We start from the raw sequence: 24,301 nt of genomic DNA on the forward strand, positions 1-24,301 counted from the left end.
GTTAATGGAAATTGTGAGTCCTTTTTCAGTTGTATCCCACTCTCTATGATCCTTTTTTTCCCCTCAGAGATACTGGAGTGATTTGCCATCTCCTTCTTCAACTCAATTTACAGATGAGGAAACTGAGGAACTGAGGGAACTAGCATTAAGTGACTTGCTCAGAGTCACACAATTAATAAGTATCTGAGACCAGATTTGAATTTAGGTCTTCTAATTGCAGGTCCAATTTTCTATCCACTGCACCACCCAGTTGAATGCCCACCATCATGGAAATACAGAAATGCAATCACAAGTTTTAGATGCAATGAGATACAATGTAATCTAGTCCATCTTCTCCTCCCAGCCAATAATCCCAGAAGCAATTAGATGCCTTGGAGACAGGAAGGCACAAGTTTAAATCCTTAAATCCTTAACTATAAATGTGACCCTGGAAAAATCATCTAATTATTCTCAACCTCAGTATCCTCATCTGTAAAGCAGGGATAATATTGGACCTTACCTCACATAACTGTTGTGAGGATCAAATGAGATAAAATATACAGTGTTTTATAAACCTTAAGTGCCAAGAGAAGCAAGACCTTTCTTTGACCACCTATCTTCCATCTCCTGCTGTGTCCCTGAAGGAAGACAGAAATGGTCAGGCTGAGTTCCATCTTCACCAATTTAACTTCCAATGCATGCCAGACTTTCACCACCTGCTGTGATCTCTACCTGCAGGTGAGAAGAGGAAGGAGACTTCTGATCCATCTCCTACTGCTCATGTTCTCTGAAGGAAGGCTGCTACAATCCAGCCTGGCACTAAGTTAACTTCCATCTTCTGCTGATAGGTTGATCTCCTGCCTCTCAGTTTTTGAAGTGCAATACCACCTTCCCTCTGCCTGTCCCCTGAAGAAGGAAGAAATGGTAAGTGGTGGCAAGTAAGACTTCTAATACCTGCTGCAGGGTTAACAATCTAATCTCCAGATTTCCAAGGGAAGAGGAAAAATGAAATTAAGCTTTCCATCTGACCCTATGTCTTCCATCTTCTGCTCTTATCTCCTTCCTGGATGGTCTTTCTCTTAAATGGTGAATATTCTCACACCTGAGCACACCCTACAAATCCATATGAGCATCATTCAAACCCTATTCCCTAACACACAATTCCTTATTCTTATCTCTCTCAACTCTTCTACTCCCAAGTCCCAAACAAATTCCACTTATTCATTTCACCCCGTGCTCTATGGAATTTTGTCAATAGAAAACAAAACTTCTCTTCATCTTAAATATTTTCCTTTCTTACTCCTTCCATTTTATAGCCATAACTGAAATCTGGCTCCTCCCTGAGATCACAACCTCCCTGGTTACTCTTCCCAGTACTAGTTATCCTTCATTAATTGCCCTCATCAGGGGAGTTGGAATACTCTTTAATTGCTCTACCTAGGTTTTTCCTGTCTCTACCAGGAACTGCCCCTATTCTTTGAAATTCATGCAATCTGTATTTATAATCCAATCAAAATCCAGGTAGTTTTTTTTTTTTTCCTATGTACTTATAGGTCACTCCCTTGCCCTTTTCAACAAAAGTATCTTTCCTCTCCAGCTCCAATCCCCATACTAGGGGATTTCAAACATCCATGTTTATTCCCTTTCAAATACCCTCACTACTTAATTCCTCAAACTATTCGCTTTCCATGACCTGTTTGATCATACTACCTCAGCTAGAGGAAGAAGGTCATATCATTGAACTTGCTGTCACTCACACATGCACTATCTTAGAATTCAAGAATTCTGAAATCTCCTATCTGACCATAATCTAATTCCTTCCTCGCTCTCCTTTTGCCTTCTCTTCCCAAACTTTACTCTTCAGCCTTACAATGACCTCCAATTTCTCAACTCTTCATTTCTTTTCCAGATCATAATCACTGTACTAATTCTCTCTTATTCTCTCCATTTTGACCTCTTAATGAACTAGTTCAATCCTATACTCTCTTTTTGAATACCTAGTTCCTTAACATATCACAGATTAAATACTGCCAAGGTTTCACTTTGCATCACTACTATTATCTATCACTTTTATTCCTACACACTTCCTGCCAAATGAAGATAGAGAAAGATTAAGACACTTTGACTAGATCTAATACAAATTTGTTACACAATCTCTGAACGGAGCTCTCACTGTTGCTTGGCAAATCTACAACTCCTTTATCTCACTATCTCTCTTTCTTCATCACAATCTTCCAAATCTTTTCATCGCTACTCAGATTTTCTATAACTTCCTCTACTTCCACCATTTTAACTAAAAACCTTGCAACATATCTTAAAGAAAAAAAGAGTCTATTCACTGTGAGATCCCACTTCTCTTCCTCATCCTATATTACTTATATGCTTTGTCACTATTTCTTCCTTTTTTACACATGAAGATGGAACCTTCTTACCCTTTTGCTTGCCCAAATAATCCCATTCTTCTGTTATCTCCACTTTGTCACTTATCTTCAATCTCTCCTTGTTACTAGTTTCTTCTCTACTGCCTACAAATATGTCCCCCATCCTCAATGTTACCCCCATCCTCAAATACCTCTCACTTAATCCAGCTATACCATCTGACTCTTCTAGCTTTTTTGCCCTTTGTATCAAAACTCTACAATAAGTGCCCCCATTTTCTCTCTTCTCACTTTTTTTCTGCAAACTGATTTCTGACTTCATCATTCCCCTGAAATTCTCTCTCCAAAGTTGTCAATAATCTCTTAAATGGTAAATTCAATATTCTTTTCTCAGTTCTTACTTTTCTTGACTTCTCTATAGTCTTTGGCATTGTTTATAACCTCTTATTCTCTTTGTTACTTGCTTCTTTCTAGGTTTTTGAGATACTGTTTTCCCTGGTTCTACACTTAGTTATGTGAAGAGGACACTGGATTTAGATTGAGAAGGACTTGGATTTGAATTCTGTTTCTGCTACCTAAGTACTCCAGGCAAATATTTCTGAGGATTTTATATCTAAAATGAAGGTGTTGGACTAGATAATCTCTATGGTCCTTTCTAGCTACAATTTAGATGATAGTATAAACGTAATTAGGAATTAAATGATCTCAACTATCACAGCTGCAGTAGAAGTAGACAGGAAAATTTTAAAAAGAGAAAATCTTATTAAGGAAAATCTTAAAAGAGAATTACAAAAGGGGATTCAAAAGGATTTTAACAATTGCATTGTTTGTGGGAGTTGGCTAGGGAGAGAGAAGAGTCAACAATGATTTTATAGTCATAGTCTTGAGAGGACACAGAAAAAGGCTACTGCTATTTACACATAAGAAATTAGTGAGTGGGAGATATTAACTTCAAGGGAAAAATAAGAATTAAATTTTGGATATATTGAGATTAATTCAGTCCAGGTGAATACAACCATAAAACAATTAGAAACATGAAATTCAGATTTTGGGGGAGGAATTGAAAGTAAAGATATCAATCTGAGACACATAAATAGAAATGATGACTGAAATCATGGGAATGGATGAGGTCACTAAAGAGAAAATGGCCAAGGACAGAACTTCTAAAGGAAGGTCTTCTTTTAGGTCTGGGAGAAAAAAATAACCATTAAAAGATACAGAGGGAAAAAAATTAACAAAGAAGAAAATCCATGACAACACAATGTAATGGAATCCAAGGCAATTGAGGAAAGCAAGAAAGAAAAATGCAAGTAAATAGTATTAAATGCTGACAAGAGGCAAAATAAATAAATAAACTTTTATTTAGTGATTTTTTAAAAAGTTATTAATGTCCTTTGAAAACATATTTAATATTGGTGAAGAATAAAGTCAGGCGGAGAAGATGGTGAGAAAGTAGAAACCAAAGGAAAGGAGAGAAAGATTTGAGGGAATTTCCAAGGTCAAGGAAAAGTTTTGATTTGGATCTGGGAGACCAAAACCTATTTATCATGATAGGGAAAGAACTATTCAGGAGAGAGAAAATACTAAAAATGCATGAGAAATGATTTTAAGTTTGGGAATCCCAAGCAAAGCTTATGAAAGATGGTGAGTTCATTCATTTGTTCACAGTCACTAACCTTGTTAAGCTGAGGGAATGTAGGAGAGCTGCAATCAACCAATTACACCAATCATGATGCAGTGGAAGGAGGATTTCATGACTTGAGAGTACATTTGAGAAGTAGTAGGAGAAATTATCAGTGCTCAAACTTCTCAATAAAATAGGAATCACTTTTTTTTGAAGGTCAGGTACTTTTTCATTTGTGAATCTCCACCGATGAATACATTGTCTGATCAAGTGAGACACAGAGAGAGAGAGAGAGAGAGAGAGAGAGAGAGAGAGAGAAAGAGAGAGAGAGAGAGAGTTCAAAATAAATGCTCGATGAATGAGATGAAAAGGTCATCTTATGATCTTGGGTGATGGACATGGAGTAAGTTGATTTGGAAGGGAAGAGATATGGACCAGCCATTGTAACTATGATAGAGCATCAATAGAATGATAAAAATATGAAGAAAAGCAGTTTGTACCTGAAGTTGACATGAGTTTGGAGTTGACTCAGTTAGGAGTTTTATAATTTCTTCAAGCAAGATTTAGCTGATCAGGGTAAGGATATAAGAAGTTTGGTATAGTTGAGTGAGAATGCAAGAAAAATTTTTAATTTCTATCTTTCTAGTTTCATGTGTTAAAGAAAAAATATATTAATGCCAATCTAATGCTCTGCATTTAGTCATCAGTCTTCCAGAAATTGTTTTATTTAATATATCATGAATCTAATATCCAAGAGATTTCTACCTTGGAGACATTTGAAACTGTCATAATCCCTCATATTATTCAACATGACTTTGTCCTAAGAAAATTTCAGGCAACATTTATAAGAATCTTGAATAAGGAAAAGATATCTTAAAATACAATTTTGGTTATCATTCCATAACTGAGTAAGCAAGTCCATATCCTTTCATCCTGAAGCACTCTACTTGAGGAATCATTGTCTGGGTAGTGGGGTCCTTCTGCAAATTTATACCCTTCAGAGGCTAGTTCAAAAATTCTATCCTTAAATAGATCAAAATCCTGGTCACATACAGGATAGGAAAAAAATATATATTCTTATCTATACAAGGGAAACTTTTGGGTTTTGATTATCACTCTTAATATACTTAATACACTCAATCTAATAAAATCTAATCTGATCTAATAAAAAACCATTTTTATTTTGCTCTGATCTATTCTACCTTTTCCCCAGCATTTTGGAAAGAACATTAGAAAAAAGTATTATTTCTTAATATTTGTGGAGAAACTAAAAAGGAGATTTGTAATTTACTTCTATGTATGCAAAATGACATCTTCAAATTATAACTCTCACTATGGTAGTTGTCAATCTCCTTGCCCAGAATTAAGCAAACTAAGGCAAATTCAACCAAGTTGAAATATTTTAAAGTAAGGTTTCAGGGATAAACTCTGTTTCTTGTATGAAGACAAGCCTAAAAAAATCCAGATTATCATAAATATTGGAAACCTTATTTTGTACTCCAAGTAATCCACAATTTGGACAAAAAATAGATAATTTATCTTATGTCCTATGTAACATTTTTTACTTCTTCATGGACATTGGCAAAGTGTTAGAGAGAGGCACAGATTGGCCAGAAATATTAATTTCATTGTTGGTAATCTAAAGGTATGATCTTTGTACAATGACCAACATATGGATTCACCACTAGAAAAACTGAATCACATCCATACCAACATTCTCAAAATAAATGAAACCAGGGTAAAAGTAGACAGGCTAGCCTTGACAAGTAAATGGAAAAAGAATGCCTCACTGGTTCATCTTTTCACCTGGGAGAGGTGAATAAAGGAGCTAGTAGGGCTGGTTTCATCATCCACCCAAAGGCAAGAAGAAACATCATTTCATGGAACACTTAGTCATTTCATCTTACAGTATTCATGATGAGCAAAAGCCAAAAGACCACCATCAAGATAATTGCAGTTTATGCACCAACAATCATTGCAGAGGATGAAGTACAGAAATTCTATGAATAATTTGACAAGCTATTCCAAACAAAGTTATATACTTTGATAATCAGTGACTTTAAATTTAAGGTGAGCACAGAGAATAATAGTGAAAATATATTGGAAAAGTATGATTACAGATTAAAAAATGAAAGAGGGCGAAGAAAGGCTCATAAACCTAGTAAGAAGCATCATGCTATATGTGTTGAATAGCTATGCCCAAAAGACAATTTAAATATTGTTTTTCCAATGTCATTGAGAGTGACATTAGGCCAATATAGAAATACTCACAAATCTGTTCCATTTTATATCTGTCTGTTGTCCTATTTTTATCTAAAACTATTTTTGACATTGTTTGGTAGTTAGGTGTGAAGCCAAATTTTCACTGGGATCATTTTCCCTTTCACTGTTTTTTCACTGTATTTTCACAATTTATTTACAATTTTTCTCTATTTCACTATTATATTTCACTATAGATGTTGTTGCTAATAAATGTCCATTATCTTTTTTATAATACTTTGTAAATAAATTTACACTTTGACCTTCCTTATTTGGCAAGGAGATAAAGTATTTGCTTATCTAGGGTTTTCTTGGATATTCTGACCTCCTTGTTGTACTGATGTTTTATAATGGTTAGTTAGATTTCTCTAAATGGTGATAACTAGAGTCTTTTATTCATTTTTCACTTCTCAAAGTGACTACCTTTTTTAAAAAGCTTGCATTAGCTATATTGTAATTGTATATAGAGTTTATATTTTCTTCTGATTTGATGTTGATTTTGATCTTTTCTCTAAGTAGTAGATGATATGATTAGACAGATAGCCAATTCTGAAATGACTTTTACAATTGCAAACAGTTTTTTCCAATTTGCAAAAAAATATGGTGAATAAAAAGTGTTCTGGACCTGAAGTCAATGAAAACTTGGACTTAAATTTTGCTTTAGATACTTGTTAGCTATATGACCTCAATTTCTCTAAACTTCAGTTTCTTCATCTGCAAAAATGGAGATATAGTATATGTATTGCCTTCCTTACAGAATTTCCATGAGCATCAAATGGAACAGATTTTATAAAATGGTTTGCCTAATATAAATATCAACTAATTGATGAAATATTTATTTCTTTATTTCAGATAAATGGGGTTAAGTAATTTGCTTTGAGTCACAAAGTGAATGATTGAGGCTGTATTTGAACTCAGGTCCTTCTGATTTCAAAACCTATCCATGCTTCATCTACTGTATCACTTAGCTATACTATTTAATGAAATATTAAACTAGTTGATTAAATGTTTTGGTTGGCTACTAAGTCTGTAACCCAAAAAGACTGTTTTTAAAAAGGAAGGGACCTACTTGTACAAAAATATTTATAACAGGTAGCAAAAAATTGGAAATTGAAGAAATATCCATTAATTGGGAATGGGTAAACAAGTTGTGGTATATGAATACAATGGAATATTATTATTCTATAAGAAATAACAAACAGGATGACTTCAGAAAAACTTGGAAAATTTACATGAACTGATATGAAAAATGAGTAGTCATGAATATATTGTACATGGTAATAGCAATATTATATGATGAAGAATTGTGAATGATTTAGCTATTCTCAGCAATACAATGATCCTAGGCAATCCCAAAGGACTTATGATGAAGTATGCTATCCTTCTTCAGAGAAAGAATTAAGTCTTAATGCAGATGGAAACATCTATTTTCATTTTATATATTTTTGTGGATTTTTTCTTTTGATCTGTTTCTTCTCTTACAACATGACTAATATGGAAATATGTTTTACAAGATTGTACATGTATAACCAATATTAAATTGCTTACCAACTTAAAGGGAGCAGAGATGAGAGAGAGAGAAAATTTAGAACTCAAAAATTTTCAAATGAATGTCAAAATTTGTCTTTATGTCTAATTAGAAGTACAGTCATTTGTTATTTCTCATGGCCAGAGCTGTTTACCAGAGTCTTTTGATTCTCTTTTTGAAGTATCCATTTTAAATGTCTGTCAAATTTACAGTTTTTTAACACCCTAATTTTTCAAGGAACTGTATTTTGTTAACCATATCTCTTAAGATCTATGCACTGATGTTACTAAATATAAAGTTATATCTATTTTTAACTTGAGTTAAAAAATCTTATAAAATTTTCCAAAGTATTTTTGTACTTCCTTATGCTCTGTTTAAAAAAAAAAATTCTTTAGACAGCTAGGTTGTATAATAGATAGTGAGCTGAGCCTGGGGACAGGAAGATGATTTCAAATCTAACTTCAAGTAATCACTATCTGTATGAAACTGGGCAAGTCTTTTAACTTCTGTCTTCTTCAGTTTCCTCATTGCAAAACTGGGATAATAGTAGCACCTATCTAATAAGGTTGTTGTGAAGATCAAATGAGATAAAAATTATAGATGTTTAAGAATAGTGCCTGGCACATAGTAGGTACTTAATAAATATTAATGTTTCCCCCCTCTTCCTTATCCTCTATAACAGATTATTGGCCCATAAATTGAAATTATCTTCATCATCATTTGCTTTAGCTCATCATAAGCCTTGAAAGTCATGAAAATTAACAGCCCAATGATACTTGTTGATAATTTTTAAATGTTGTGCGATTTATTACACTTGATGCCACTTTCTACCATTCTACTACTGACACTAGAGAAGGATTAAAAATAGGTCTTATTTTTTTATTACTTCATTGGTTAATTTATCTGCTGACATGGATCATTGTGTCATAAAGATGCTCCTTAATTCTACAAAGAAATCTATAACATTCCACATTCCAAATTCTGGATATATTTAAAATGTGACCCCAATAATAAATTAAGTTGTCTTCAAAACAATGAAAATTTTACATCTAGTAAGTTTTAAACAAGTTATAAACTGTCAGTAAAGAGATTAATGTCACAAATGAAAAATCAGTTCAAGGTCCTGAAATATCATGTTAGTCTGGTCAAATAATTTATTACCTATTAGACAGTATCTATTTGCTAAGCACCTACTGTGTTCCAGGCACTGTACTAAGTTTGTATAGTCTCCTTTGGAATGGTTAGGATCACTGTATTGCTTTGAAAGGTGTCATTCACAGTTGATCTTCATACAATATTACTGTTACAATGTTCTCTTGGTTCTGCTCATTTTTCTTTACATGAATTCATGCCTTTCCTGATTTTTCTGAAATCATCCTGCTCATCATTTCTTATTACAATTATTTCATTACAATCACATACCACAGCTTATTCATTCAGTCCTCAACTGATGGGCAACTCTCAATTTCTAATTCTTTGCTACCACTAGAAGATATATATTTTTTTCAATAAATAGGTCATTTCCCTTTTTGTTTGATCTCTTTAGGTTATAGAACTGGGATATTATTGTTGAATCAAAGTGTATCTGTAGTTTTTTAGCTCTTTGGGCATGGTTCCAAATTGCTCTTCAGAAGTGAAATAACTTCAAAACCCCACCAATAATATTCTAGTGTTTTAAATTCCCCACATTCCCTCCAACATTTGTGTGGGAGGAACTTTCTGCTTACTACCCTCCATCTTCTCCAACCAATGGGAATGCAAGATCCCAGGGACAGGGAGCACATGTGCATAAGGTGAGTTGGAGAGATTCTTTCTGTACATATATTTAGACTGGACAATTAGTTGGTATAGTAGATAGAGCCCTGGTCCTGGAGTCAGGAAGACTTGACTTCAAATCTGGCCTCAGACACTAACTGTGTGACCCTAGACAAGTCACCTGACTCTTTTTTGCTACAGTTTCTTCATCCATAAAATGAGGTTGAGAAGGAATGACAAACAATTCCAGTATCTTTGCCAAGAAAACCTCAGTTGAGGTCATGAAGAGTCAAACACTCCTGAAATGAGTAAACAACACCATATTTAGATTGGCTATTGGACAATGGTTATCATCCATCATTTTGTAATGGTGGGAAACCTCAGCTATCTAGAAGTATATGGGAGTATTCTTTCTTCCATATGTGGAGGAAAAATTACTAAAGTGGTATTTTGTCCTTCTGTAGTTGAAAGCATTAATATGAGGAATTGCTATTTTAGATCCAATTCTGGATCAAAATCGAGAAACTGGATCACAAATTAGAAGTTATTGAATCCTTGGGAGAAAATAGATCTTCTACCTTAGGGTTCATAGTAGATAAATATACAGGAAAAGAAACTTTAAACTTAAAACATGGATTCGTGCCATATATACCTTATTTTATGGTTAGCAGATTTCAAAAGGCAGGATAACCAGGATTTGGTAGGGTTGAGGGAACTTTGGGAACATTTATTAAACTGTTTACTAAATGCCAGGCATAGTGCTAAGAGCTGGGAATGCAAATACAAACAAGCAAGACAATCCCTGTCCCAGAGAAGTTTACATTCCAATGGATTAAGACAATATATAAGTAAAGCCTGAGAGAGGAGGGGACACCCACTTTTACATGGTATGATAATACCTGGGAAGTAATTTAGAGGCCAGATTGGCTTCAGGATTGGAATTCAGTTTGGTATAGTTTATAAAAATTTGAACTCTCCTGGATTATCCCCATGGCCCATGGGATAACCACTATCCTCTGAAAAATTATTGCAAGTAATAGGACTTTTGTAGAAGAGTGTGTTTGATAATGAACCCAGTTTTGTTCAACATGTTAAAAATAGCAGCATGACACTTGGCAGTAACTATCTCTGAATATTCAAATAAGTTTATATTAGCAATTTAGCCTTTTAAAGCTTACAGTTTACAGAATTATATTCTATTATGATGTATTTACTTCCCCATTTGGATTATTTTTTCTGTCACTACCAGTCAGAAAATGTTAGTACACAAATATTAAAGAGGAATTTACATCATCAACTAAATGTCCATAAATATAATTTAATATCTTAATTTGTTTTCTGTGGGTTTGTTCAGTCAAAGATTTAGCTATGCTGCCTTTTATTCTGTGTCTTCTGAATGCTTAGGCTCATCCTGACTTGACTTGCTCCAAGTTTCTTTTCAAATTAATAAAAATCCCTTTGAAACATAAACATTAATATATGACATGTCAAGCACTGTTTCCCCTGGGCCTCCCAGGTGATCAGCCTGAGGACTGTTTTATTTCCAAGGAGAACTAACGAGCTTTGTTTTATGCCAGTTGAGTTTTGCTGAATAGCCCCTCTGTTGTCTTCACCTAGAATTTATAAACTGGTTTTTCTATCTCTACTAGAGTGACAGCCAAAAGATATATGCCTGAAAATTAACTTTAGAAGCTTTGTAGCAGCAGTTATCAATAGTGGAAGACATTTTTAAAACGTAGAAAAGCAAAATGTGGTATGATACCAACATATGACAAGCAAAATGTCATTAATCTTGAAATTCTGTGAACAATTAATCAAAATTATTTTAAGACATAATCATATATCTCATAGAAAATCTAATAAGATAATTAGATTAAAAACTGCAAAGTCAAAATACATTATTTCCCTCATTGTCTTTAATGATTCAGATTAATAACTATGAATACAAAATTCTGGAGGTGTTTTAACTTGCATAATAAAATAATTAGCCTTATCAATGAAATCCTTGTTTGAGTTTTGGTTGACAATGTAATATCCCCACTAGCTTTGAGTTTCAAAGGTGATACTGATTACATCTCAATGCTTAGTCTTCACAGATTAGACTTGATTGCAACTTTATTTCTACAAGCATCTTATGGTTGTTATTATAAAGATGTAATTGCAGGTTCATATTTAATGATGTCTCAACAAACATGACACATTTGTTTATAGTGTCTGCAAATGAATGTCGACCTGGGAGAGCAGTGCTGCAACTTTAATAACGTGAGGATAAAGGTACCATTGTTTTGGATGAAGAGAAAAGTGTTTTTGAATAGTTTGGGGCTTTGTGAGATAGTATTTAAACTTTGATCATCAACAAACAGAAAAGACCAAATAATATTAAAAACGGAGCTTTGGAATGTTAAATTATTGGAAATTTTCCAATGTGGAAAATTACCTCTTCACTTCAAAACTTGGAGGAGGTAGATTGAGGTGGAAGGTGGGGTTGGGATGATATTATATGGAGCAGTGGCTCATACTTGGACACCCAATAATCTCTAAGGGAAAATTTTTTTTATTTTCTAGCACAATCTTTTTTTAATAAATGCTAATCCTATAAAGGTTTATCATTATCATAATAATATCTCTCATGTTTATTTATACTTTTCATAGTTCTGGTGAACATTTTGGCTCATTTGAGCTTTTGAGCATTGAGACCTTGAAGTGCCATATTCCTGCCTCCTAACAATGAGGGTTCCTGTATCAATGAAAAAATAGGAGCCACTTTAGGACTATGAGATTCTCCATTCTCAGAAAAGATTATCCAGTCTAGGTCTGCCCCTTGCTACAGACCAAACCTCTGAAGACACAGGTAGACTAGAGTTCATAATGGATTCCACCTAGACAGGGTAGGCCCCTTCCTGCCAAAGAAGGATGTGTGTTGGGATGAAGAGATCATATGGGTGAAAGAGAAAGAAAGAGTTTTCATGAATATATAAGTACTGACTGCTGACCCTCAGGGAATTCTGCTAACCCTATGTTTATCCTCAAAAAGTCTATGTATGTCTGGTATATGGAAAGGTGTCTGGGGTCTTCCCAGAGCATAACTAGCCATATTTGTGCCTGAATAAACATTAACCACACTCATGGCAAGTGTCATAAGACCTATTTTCAAATATACAGATCTGGGAGTCATCTTCTTTGAGATGATAATTAACCCCATGGGAGCTAATGAAGTCAGCAGATGAGATATCATAAAGACAGAAAAGAAGATGATCCAGAAAAAAAATCTCTGCCCTTTGCTAGAGAAGGGACATGAGCTGGATAACAACCTGTCATGGAAAACTAAGAGAGAGATCAAGAAACAGGAGAACCAAAGAAAATAGTGTTATGAAAAACAGGCTCTTCAATTGATTGGAACTCTTTTTCCAAGTTATGAATGATTTCTTATTTTGTCACATCTGATGGTATTTACTCAATCTTCATCCTTCATAACTTCTCTTCAGCATCTAATGTTGTTGACCACCCACTCCTGGATATTCTCTCTTCTTGTGGTTCTTGTGACATTGCTTTCACTTGGTTGTCCTCCTCCCTATTTAAAAGATTTCTTTTATTCTACTTTGCTCAATCATTTTCAATATCAAATTTAATGGCTAGTGTACCCCATCACTCTATTTTGAGCTCTCTTTTCTTCTCCTTTTCTTTTCTCTTTCTTTTCTTCTCTCTATACTGTGTACTTTCTTATTTGGCCACCTCATTAGCTCCTATGGATCTAAGTATTATTCCTATGTAGGTGACTCCTCACCTAATCTCTATCTAGAACTCTAGTCCCATTTAACTAAGTGCTTACTGGACATTTCAAAATAGATATCGTATAGGAGTCATCATGTTCAAAATAGAACACATCTTTTCCCCAAAGTCCAAACTTCTTCTAAACTTTTCTGTTTTTGTCAAGAGCACCACCATCTCAAACCTACTGTCATGCTTGACTTTTCACTCTCTTTATACATTTAGCTGTCAAATCTTTTCATATTTCACAATATCTCTCCTTTCTCTCCCCTTCTTTCTACTTACAAAGTTACCATTATTGTTCAGTACTCATTATGTCTTACCTAAACGATTAGCATAGCATTCTAATTTTTCTTTCAGCCATAAATCTCTTCCCTTTTCAACCCATCCCTGACATAGCCACCAAAGTGATTTTGATAAAGCAAACCCTGATCATGAAACTCTTCTACTCAATAAATTTCAGTGTTTCCTTAGTTCTTCTAGAAATAAAAATAATCTCTGTTTGACATTTAAAAACCCTCATCCTATCCACAATCAGACTTTTTCAGTCTTATTACCTTTTACTCTCCTTCACATACTGTTTGGTCCAGCCAAACTTACTTTCTTACTGTTTCTGATGCCCAAGACTCTTTCTCCCATCTTTAATCTTTTCACTAGCTTTCCCCCCATACCTGAAATGTATATTTACCTACTTTATCTATGTATCTACTCCTGTTAATTTTTGTCAAAGTTAAGTTTAAATCCTACCTTCTACATGAACCTTTTCCTGATATCCACAGCTTCTAATATTCTTTTGGCATGATCTTATATTTATTTTGCAAATATTTCATACATATTTGTGTAATATTTATAAAATAAAAGATACATATATATGTGTGTGTATACATTTACACACTTATATTCCTACATATATACATGTTATCTTCCCCAATAGAATATAAGATTATTGAAATCAGGAAATATTTCAGTTTTCTCTTTCTATTTTCAGTGATTAGCACAATGCATATAACAGTAGATATTTAATATTTGTTGGTTTATTAGTAGAAATCAATTTTTAAATGTGGGGGCAGAGAAGATGGTGCTAGATTTAAAATATTTAAGGAGATTTGGCTGGTTCCAGAAAAATAGAATCCTATCTCTTCTGACCCCCACATACTCAGTAAAAAAAAGACTTTTGGGATATGTACGCATTCCTTTTTTTCCACCTATGTGTGTATTTCTTGCATTAGTGTCAGTGGAAAAGAAAATCTACTTAGCTATAACTTGTGATGACACTATAAACTCTTACCACCGGAACTTTGGCATAATTTCTGGATTTTCTACCTCCTTCTAAGTGTTGGACCTCTCCTATGATCATCTTAAAGAAGTAGAGATAAAACCTTAGAATCATTTGTGTTTGTGGATACATAGATAGCAGGGAAAGGAGAGGTCTCTGGGTAGATAGGAAAGGGTACTGGAATTGGTTCATATTATTTCATGTTTCTGGCTCCCTCAGATCTATTGACATGTGGCCTGTTGATGCCAATATATCCTAAGACTTCACTAACACCAATGTACCTGAGGGCATATACTAATCATATGGATGGAGAAGTGTGAAGATCTCGTATTTTAAAATCAGCCAGAGTCAGGAATTCAGATTAGGGGAAAATCGTCAGTCTTTATTCTCAGTGAAGAAAGATCAGAGGTGGAAGGGAATCGGTGATAGCAATGTGTGCAGCTGAGTCAAGAAGCTAGCTAGACCAGCAGCCACACGACCAGCAGCTAGGAGTATCGAACCCAGGCCCAATCTCTCCCAGCTTCTCTTACTGTCTCTCTCTGCCTCCATCCACCAAAATGGTCATTTCCTATACAACACATCAGGACTTGCATGGAGAATGGGCGGGGGCCATTCTTTATCCAATCATGTATATTAATAGAGTATAGCCCAATTACTATTTAGCCTCATGTACTTGGGACCTCAGTGCATCAACTCAAACCTCAGCCCATTACAGAGAAGTTTTTTTGTTTGTTCTGTTTTTGTCCCTTACCTCTTCCTGGCTATGGGACAATGAAATGTGCTAATCTTTCTTATTTCTATACAGAAGATTTATCAGTGCTTTTATAGTGGCCTGGGGTACTTGGACACCCAGTTTAGTTATATTGTGGGTCTCTTTATGCGTTATTAGTACATTTGTAAAAGGTGCCAACTCCCTTTGTCTTTCCAAGTTTAAAACAATAATAGTCCGATTATCTTCGGCCACTGTTATTATGCCTATAGTTCTGGGAAGGCTTGGTTTTCTGGTTTTCGGTTATATCTGTGATGTCATTTCTCAGAAACAGAACAAGATTACTATCCAGAGTTGCAGTGAGAAATACTTTCAACTATCTCCTTGTATCATGAATGCTATTAAAAATACTAGAGCTAATCAATTAATAAGTAAACATTTATTAAGCTATTACTATGTCTCAGGCATTGAACCAAATGCTGAGAATAGAAAAAGAGTAAATGTAAAATGATTTGCTTGGCATTCAAAAAGATAGTCCCAGCTCTCAAGAAGCTCACAATCTAATGGGGAAGACAAGTAAATAAGTATATACAAAGCAAGCTATATAAAGGATAAACAGAGAATAATTTAAAAAGGGAAAGCAAGGGAATTAAGAGGAGTTGAGGAGAGAAATTTTAGTAGGAATACTAAAGGAAGATTAATAGTTAAAGGAGGAAAAGTGCTCCAAGCATGGGGGTCAGTCAAAAAAAATGCCTAGAGCAAAGACATGGAGTGTTTTGTTTTGTGGAACAAGAAGGAGGCCAGTGTCACTAGACTGACAAGTATTTGTCAGGAAATAAGGTGTAAGAAGAATGGAAAGATTAGAAGGAGGTTAGGTTATAAAGAGTTTTGAATGCCAGAACATTTTGCATTTGTTTCTGAAGGTAATAGGGAATCACTATAGTATAGTGAGTGGAGGAGGGGGTGTGTGTGTGTGTGTGTGTGACATGATCAGACCTGTACTTTAGGTAACTCATTTTAGTGGATGAAGCAGGAATGAATTAGATTTGAGGCAGGCAGATTCACTAGTAGGCTATTGCAATAGTCCAAGTGTGAGGTAATAAAAGTGTACAATAGAGTGGTGGCAATGAGAGAAAAGAGAAGGGGCATATTTGAGAGATGTTATGAGTTGAAATCAAGAAGCCTTGGCAAAAAATTGAATTAGTGGTAGGAAAGAAGAGAATTTGAGAGAGAGTGGAGTTTAGGATGACTCAGGTTTTGAGTTTAAGGGACTGGGAGGATGGTGTTACCTTCTACAGTAAATAGGAAAGGTAGGACCAAGTGGAAGTTTTAGGAGGAAAGAAATGAAGTCCATTTTGGATGTAATGAGTTTAAAATACCTACTTAATGTATAGTTTGAGATGTCTGAAAGATAATTAGAGATGTGAAATTGGAGGTCAGCAAAAACATTGAGGCAGGAAAGGTAAATTTGATAATCATCAATATGGTTAGTAGTTAAATCTATGGAAGCTAGGGAGATCTCCAAGTGAAAGAGTATAGGGAGAGAAGAGAAGAGGGTCTAGGACAAATGAAAGACAGGTGTATGGTTGTTTTGTGAAAAGGCCTAGCAAATGAGACAAAGCAGTGATCAGAGAAGTAGAGGGAGAACCAGTGTATCCTGAAAACTCAGAGAAAGGAGAATTGAAACAGAGAGAAGGAAAACTAGAGCCAGATGCCATCAGAGCAAATTGACAAGGGGACAATTGTCTTCTCAGAGCAACTTTGATGCCTTCATATTTACTGATTTTTGCCTGCTTGAGTCATCCTGACATCATCCCCCTGCCATTTTTCATAGACCATCTGCTTGCTCACAGTGAGGTCTCCAAAGATAAACTCATTCAGTGAGTTTCATCTCCATGTGCCCCTGACCTATCTTCATTTTCCCCTTGATCCAATGTTTGCTTCACCTTGCAGTAACCCATGGCAGTTCTGTGTGTATAGGGTCAATACTTCATATTGCAGACTCGCCTCATTGAATTCTCTCAATGATCACTTAGTACAGATCGTAGAATGAAGCAGGGGAAGTAGTATTACATCTATTTGATAAACATAAAAGCTAAGAATCAGAAAGGTGACTTATTCATAGTTACCCCATAGAGCAATAATAGAATTCTAGCCTTGGCCTCTTTTCCCTATGCATTGTCATAAAAAATGTGAACAGCAAAATATTTTTCCTTCATATTTTCTTTCATATATATATATATATATATATATATATCTAGACTAAGGTATTTTGAGAAAAATACTGATACTTTCAAGTCACCAAAACATCATTTTATATACAAATGATCCTAAGTGACATTCAGTAAATATTTATGGAAGGCAGGAAGGGAAGGTTGAAGAAAGAGAAAGTAGAGGAGGGGGAAAGAGGGAAGGACAGGGATAAAGATCAAATACCTGTGTTAAAGAAAGCATCAGAACCCATGTCTGTGATTCTAGGTCCAGCACTCTGTGTTATCTACACTGGAATATCTTATCAGTGAGTCACAGAATCTCAAAGTTGGGAGGAATGTCAGGGATACCTAACACAATTCCTCTCTAAAACATATCTAATAACTAACCAGACAGTATTTGCCTAAAAACTTTCAGTGCAGAGGAACTCACTATCTCTTAAGGCAGCTCTTTCCACTCTGGTACAGTTGTAATCACTGAGGAGATATTCTTGACATCAAGTCTAGATTTGCTTCTTTACAGTTGCCACTTTTCTTCCTAGTTCTGCCTTCTGGGACAGAGCAGAATCAGTCAAATTCCTCTTCCCACATAACAGTCCTTCAAATACTCAATGACAGCTATCTCTATTAGATTTGTCCTATCCTATCATTTTTCTACATTGCCTAGCCCTTTCTGAATCCTGATTTGGTTATCCATTGAATTAGCTATCCCTCTAAACTTTGTACCTACTTCCATTTTGTCAACTCTCTGGTTAATTGATGAAAATGTGGAATAGCATAGTATCAAGAACAGATAACTGAAGCACTCCAATATAAATGTTCCTCTAAAATGACATTGACTTAATGCTAAAAAGTCAATATGATAAGAAAAAAGAACATTGACCTTGGAAAAGAGAAACCTGGGTTTGATTCACTTCTCTGTCAACGGTTATGTGTCCATTGGCAAAGCACTTAATTTCTCTCATCTTTAATTTGTAAAGTGGTGAAGTAATATTCACCTCAGAGGTATTGAAAAGCTCAAAGGAGGTTAAGCTAGATTTTGTTTTACAAATATTAAAATGCTACATTAATATGAGTTGTGGGTTTTTTTGAGTAAAGATATAGAGTAAATTAAAGATATGGAACTGAAAAAATAAGGCAATTCATAATAAATAATTTTGGTTTTTTAATCAAATAGGAGGTGAGAATGACTATTGTGAGAAATAGACAAGAATGGTCTTAGGAAGTTAAAAAGAAACTAGAAGCTTTGAAGCAATCTCATGGGAAGTGAGATAGAGTGAATTAAAGGAAAACAAATGATTAGATAACATGAATTTATACTGACCAGTTGGCAAATATATTTCGATGTTATGTATCTTTTGACTATAGTTGCCTTCCCACCTTCCTATCACACATATATATACACATACATAAGCACCTATCTTGAAAACATTGTTTTCCTCCTTGCACATAATTATATTCCTGCTGCACCATAGCCCCTGGATTATGTGCTCGTTCTTATTCCATGCAAGAGGGAACTTAGTGGTAATCAAAGCAAATCCTAACAAACTTACCATAAGAGTATTTTATTTTTCCAAATACATATAAAGATCATTTTCAACATTAATTTTTGTAAAACTTTGTATTCCAAATTTTTCTCAGTCCCTTCCTTACTTCTCCCCTACCCCAATAGCAATCTGATATGTTAAACATATATAATCCTTTAAAACATATTTCCAAATTTATCATGAACTATCTATATATTAAACCCTCAAAATAAAGGCACAGGATTTGGGGTAGAGAGAAGGACAGTGAGTCAGTTAATGGACTCTGAGAAGAAATGGATGGGCAATATAACTAACTGGAAAAAAGTTCAAAGGAAAAGTATTTGTTGGGTAATAGTAAAATTACGAAGTTATGAAAATAGTAATCAGAAGCAAGGAATATGTATGATTATTTCATTTTAGATCTCTTTCTCTCTTTGACCTGAGGGTCCCTGCATCCTTAGTTTCTAGTAATCGTATTTTCCAGCACTGGTTGCATTTTCTTTCATTCCCTCAGACTCGCTGTTGATGATGGAGTAATTAAAGTGAGTACCTCTTGTTCTCCATTACCACTCTAGATGTTTCCTCTACCATTATCACTTAGCAATGGCTCATCTTTGAGATTTATTGTATTCAAACGTATCACCCAAACAAGATGCTTGACACAGTAATTGGCCAGCCCCAAGGACATCTTGTTCTTTTTTTCAATGAGTTCAGTGCCTGACTGACACACTCTGTCTTTCCCAGTTTTCTTTGTGCTGCATATATGTATTTCTCTGTTTCTATTTCTCTCTTTCTCTCTGTCTCCTTCCCCCCTCCACCAACTCATGTTCTTATTCTAGGTAACTTTAACATACCTCCCTACAATTCATGTGTAATTCATGTATACACACATATGCATATACATACATGTGTGTATGCACATATATACACACATGCATGTGCATATATGTCCACAGATCCCAAGTTAGGGATCCATCCTTTAATACTTGTGAGGCTATCACTTCTGCTTCTGTTCAACCTCTAAGTAAACCATTTAACACAATTCTCAACTCTCAAATCCCTTGTTCCCTGTTCAATTACCACTCACAACTTGCCATACCCCAACCCTAAATTATTCCCACCATCTGCCTTCTTTGCTACTGATCATATGCTGCAAAATAGTTCCCTGCAAACTTAACTTATTTTATTTTTTATTTTCTATATTTTATTTTATTTTATATTTTCTAATCTCATTGAGGTCATGGAAACAAGGCAATTCTTTGACTCCTCCTTTAATTGATTCCTTAATAGTCTCACTAGAACAACTGTTTCAATTATCACCAGAACTTTCACATTACCCTGTAGCCATCTCAAGCTCAAACTCAAATCCAACATGTCCAAAACAGAACTCATTAACTTTCTTTCTTTCCTTTTTTAAATCCGAGACACGCTGTCTCAGATACTTAGGTATGTGGACTAGAACAATCATTCAAAGTCTGCCTGCCTCAGTTTCCTCAATAGTAAGATAGAGATAATTACAGTACTTATCTCTCCTGGCTGTTTCAAGGATCAAATGAGATAATATTTAAAGAACTTAACACAATGCCTGCCATGTCATAGGCACCTCCTATTTGTTTCTTTCCCTTTCATCCCTAAACCTAGCCTTGTTGCATTCTTCTTTATTACTATCAAGAGCATATGCACATTTCCATCTGAACAGGTTCACAACATTTGTATTAAACTCAACTCCTCCTTCTTTCTTGGTCCACACCTACATTTCCATTTGAACACATTCACAACTTTTGTATCAACTTTGATTCCTTCTTTCTTGGTTCTCTTTCTGCTGTTTTTCATAAATGAAACTTTATCTTCCATTTTTTGTATCTTTGCATTGGTTATCCTTTTTCCTAGAATGTTCTTTATCCTTATTTTCACCTCTTTTAATACCAGACTTTTTTTCAAGATTCAGCTCTTACCACTTTTTGCAGGATACTCTTCCAGCTATTAGTGCCTTCCTTGTAAAGTTACTTTACTTTACTTTATATGTAACTTTGTGTTACACACATATACATATAAACATATATTCACATATGCATATATTTACACATAGCCACAATTGTGTGTATATCATGTTGTCTTCTCTATTAGCATGCAAGCTTTTTAAAGGCAGAGATTTTATATATATATATTTACCCCTAGCATATTCTTGATTGCCTGTATATAGGGCATGCTTTAAAAAAATCTGTTAATTGACTGATTAATGTCAAGTCCTCTTTTTAATTCATCTTCATTCTGTCCTGGAAGTTGTCATTGAAAAAAAATTATAATGGACATTTAATTGTGAAGTCAGGGTTGATGTCTTTTGAATAAAAATAAATAATTATGAGTCAAAAAGGAAGAAAAAGTTTGAAAAGCAGGGATCCCATATAAAGGAAAGTTTGTTCATAATGGAATGGAGCTTAAGTACGTAATGGAAAGGGCTGGGGGCAAAAGAAGACAGGAATCAAAGAATAGTAGTAGGGTGGGACTAATACAGATGAGATTTTGGGGAAAATAGCAGGAAAGGGATTGTTCATTTTAGAAGATGGATAGTACCGAATAGGAGGACAGGAGATACAGATCTGCTAGTCATAACATTAGAAATGTGCCAAATGATAAAGGACACAGAAAGTTTGGACCAGAGATCTCTGTGCATGACACGAACTAATAATTGTCTCTGCTGAAGTAGCTGCGTCTGAAGATGACAGGAATGAGACACTCCCAAAAAATATGCTACATCCAGAGCAGTCACTTAGGTCTCTGTCAGTCATGGTATCTGTAGTTAAGGTGCTTTAGCATGATGATATTGTTATCTTAGACTTTAATCATGGTAGAATTATATCTCTGTCTAAAGTCCCTATATTTCTTGTTCCCAGGAGAGCATCCAAGGACAAAATCAATCCTTGAATGTTGGTTTGCCTAAGTTCCTAGTCTTCCAGCACTTCAATTTCCCTAATAATATGAAGAGTAAAGATATATTCTTAAGCCTTTTTACATTTTCCTCTAGATTAGAGACCAGCTAGTGTTTTGTGACTATAAAACCTAATGGTGATCAGAGGAGAAGCATAAAATCACTATACATATTATTATTTCTGATTCAAGAATCAAATTTAGCTCTTTCCAAACATCTACTTCAAACCAAAAGTAAGCATCATATACAATGTGGATACACTAGAATCTTTTAAATAACTATAGGAGTGAATCAAATATACCCACTCTATCATTTGATGTATTTCTAGAAATGATATCAATTAGACAAAAGAAAGAAATTAAAGTCATAAAGTCAGTAAAAATAGTACAGTTGGAAAATTCTAGAGAATGGGCAATGGCACTGATTGAGATGGTTGTTTTAGCAAAGTTGCTGGCTACAGAATAAATTCTCATAAATCAACAGCTTGTCTACATAATAACAAATCCCAAGAAGCAAAATTAGAAAAAAGAAATTCTATTCCAAATATCTAAAAAAGGCATAAAATATCTCAGAATTAACCTACCAAAGCACATTAAAAAAAACAAAACAAAACAAAACAAAACAAAAAAAAAAACCTTGTATAGATTCAATGACAAAGTGCTCCTTAAAGAATAAAGTACACCTTAGAAGAATACTCAATGCTCATGGCTAGGTCATGCCAATATAAAAAAAATGACAATACTAACAAAGTTAATTTTTGTCTTTAATTCCATACCAATCAAACTAACAAGGTGATACTTTATGGGATTTCATGAAGACAACAACAAAATTCATTTGGAAAAACAAAACAGAAAGCATATCAAACTATCTACTTTTTTGTGTCTATTCAAGAAATTTATAGGAAGACCACAAGTATAATGGGTGGACTTCTAGTTGATTAATGGAGTTTGCATAAAGAGGAAGGACACAGTATTAGATCCACTGAAGTACCGATATATTATTCTCCTACTTCTTTTTTAATAAAGAGGGAATAAGAAGAAGATCTAAGAGATGGAAGTAGACACAAAATTGCAAAGATGGAGGAGAATAGAGACAGAAAAATGAAGAAGGGATAGTCATGAAAAATAGAGAAATACATCTGGTTGTTTCATAATAAACAGAGAGATTGAGAAAAGATGTAAGGCAGGGGGAAAGGATTAGGAAGGATTGTTACCATATTTCCTGTGTCATTTATTAAAATGATAAAATTGCTTCTACACTAGTATACGATCAAAGGAATATTAACCCTCTATTTTCTGTATAGAAAATCCTAGGGCATATATGTGTATATGTATGTATGGACAGATGGATGAATGAGTGGATGGAATGTAAGCTGTTATCAAGAACTGACAATTTCACCTTTGCAATATATCTTGAATATTCCCCCCCTTCTCTTCTTTGACACTTTAGTGTAGGCTCTCTTCATATTGTCCCTTGATTTTTGCAGTAGCCTGCTGGTGAGTCTGCCTGTTTTATGTCTCTCCCTACTCCAATCCTTCTTCCATTCAACCATTAAAGTGATTTTCCTAAAACCTTGTCACACATCCCCTACTTAATAAGCTCTATTAGGTCCCTATTGTTTTCAGGGGCAAGCACAAAATCCTCTATTTGGCCTTCAAAGCCCTTCATAATCTCACTTTCTCCTACCTTTGCAGTCTTCTTACGTTTTACTCTCCAACATCTAATCTTCAGTCAGGTGACCCTGGCCTCCCATCTATTTCACTAACAAGAAACTCTATCTGAAATTTTCAACTTCCTTCACTGTGACTACAGGCTTCCTGGCTTTCTTTAAATCCCAATTTCTATAGAAAATCTTCTCTAATCCTTAATAATTCCACATCTTTCCTTCTTTTAACTATTTCCTATTTTTCCTATAAATAGCTTACTTTGCATATATTTATCATTGTCTTCCCCATTAGATGATCAGCAGGGACTAGCTTTCACTTTTTTTTTTTTAATAACACAATACCTGGCACACTTAGGTGCTTACTAAATGTTTAATAATTGATTGATTATATATTAAGTGTACTACCAACAGAGTATAAGGTTCATATTCATACAGTTCACATGCAGTGTGTATTCTTTAATTATCAAAGAAATCTTAGGAATCTGTCTCTGCAGATGATATTTCTCAGAATCTGGATCCTATCATTCTCATACACATTAAGCACCACTGAAGTCAGTGGCTGAGGTATTGGCAGAGAGGAGCTGGAATTGAATTTGCTAACAATACCCCCGTCCTCTTGGGTCTTTGCTTAGTTTGTTTTAGTTTTTCAACTGAGGAAACTTTAAGCAAAAAACACATCACTTCAGTTAAGAAG

The 24,301-nt window shown here is 34.6% G+C and overlaps 1 long non-coding RNA gene across 3 annotated transcripts in view; it reads left to right on the forward strand.

Annotated features, from left to right (window-relative positions):
- The window catches only part of LOC100917303, a 161,158-nt gene that overhangs the window by 104,113 nt on the left and 32,744 nt on the right, over positions 1-24,301 (forward strand). For all 3 annotated transcript variants that reach the window (XR_001120454.2, XR_004230888.1, XR_004230889.1), the window contains one exon: positions 718-903. This is a non-coding gene — a long non-coding RNA (uncharacterized LOC100917303). The remainder of the gene's footprint in view (positions 1-717; positions 904-24,301) is intronic.

Source organism: Sarcophilus harrisii, chromosome 1, assembly GCF_902635505.1.
Source record: "Sarcophilus harrisii chromosome 1, mSarHar1.11, whole genome shotgun sequence".
Classification (NCBI taxonomy): Eukaryota; Metazoa; Chordata; class Mammalia; order Dasyuromorphia; family Dasyuridae; genus Sarcophilus; species Sarcophilus harrisii.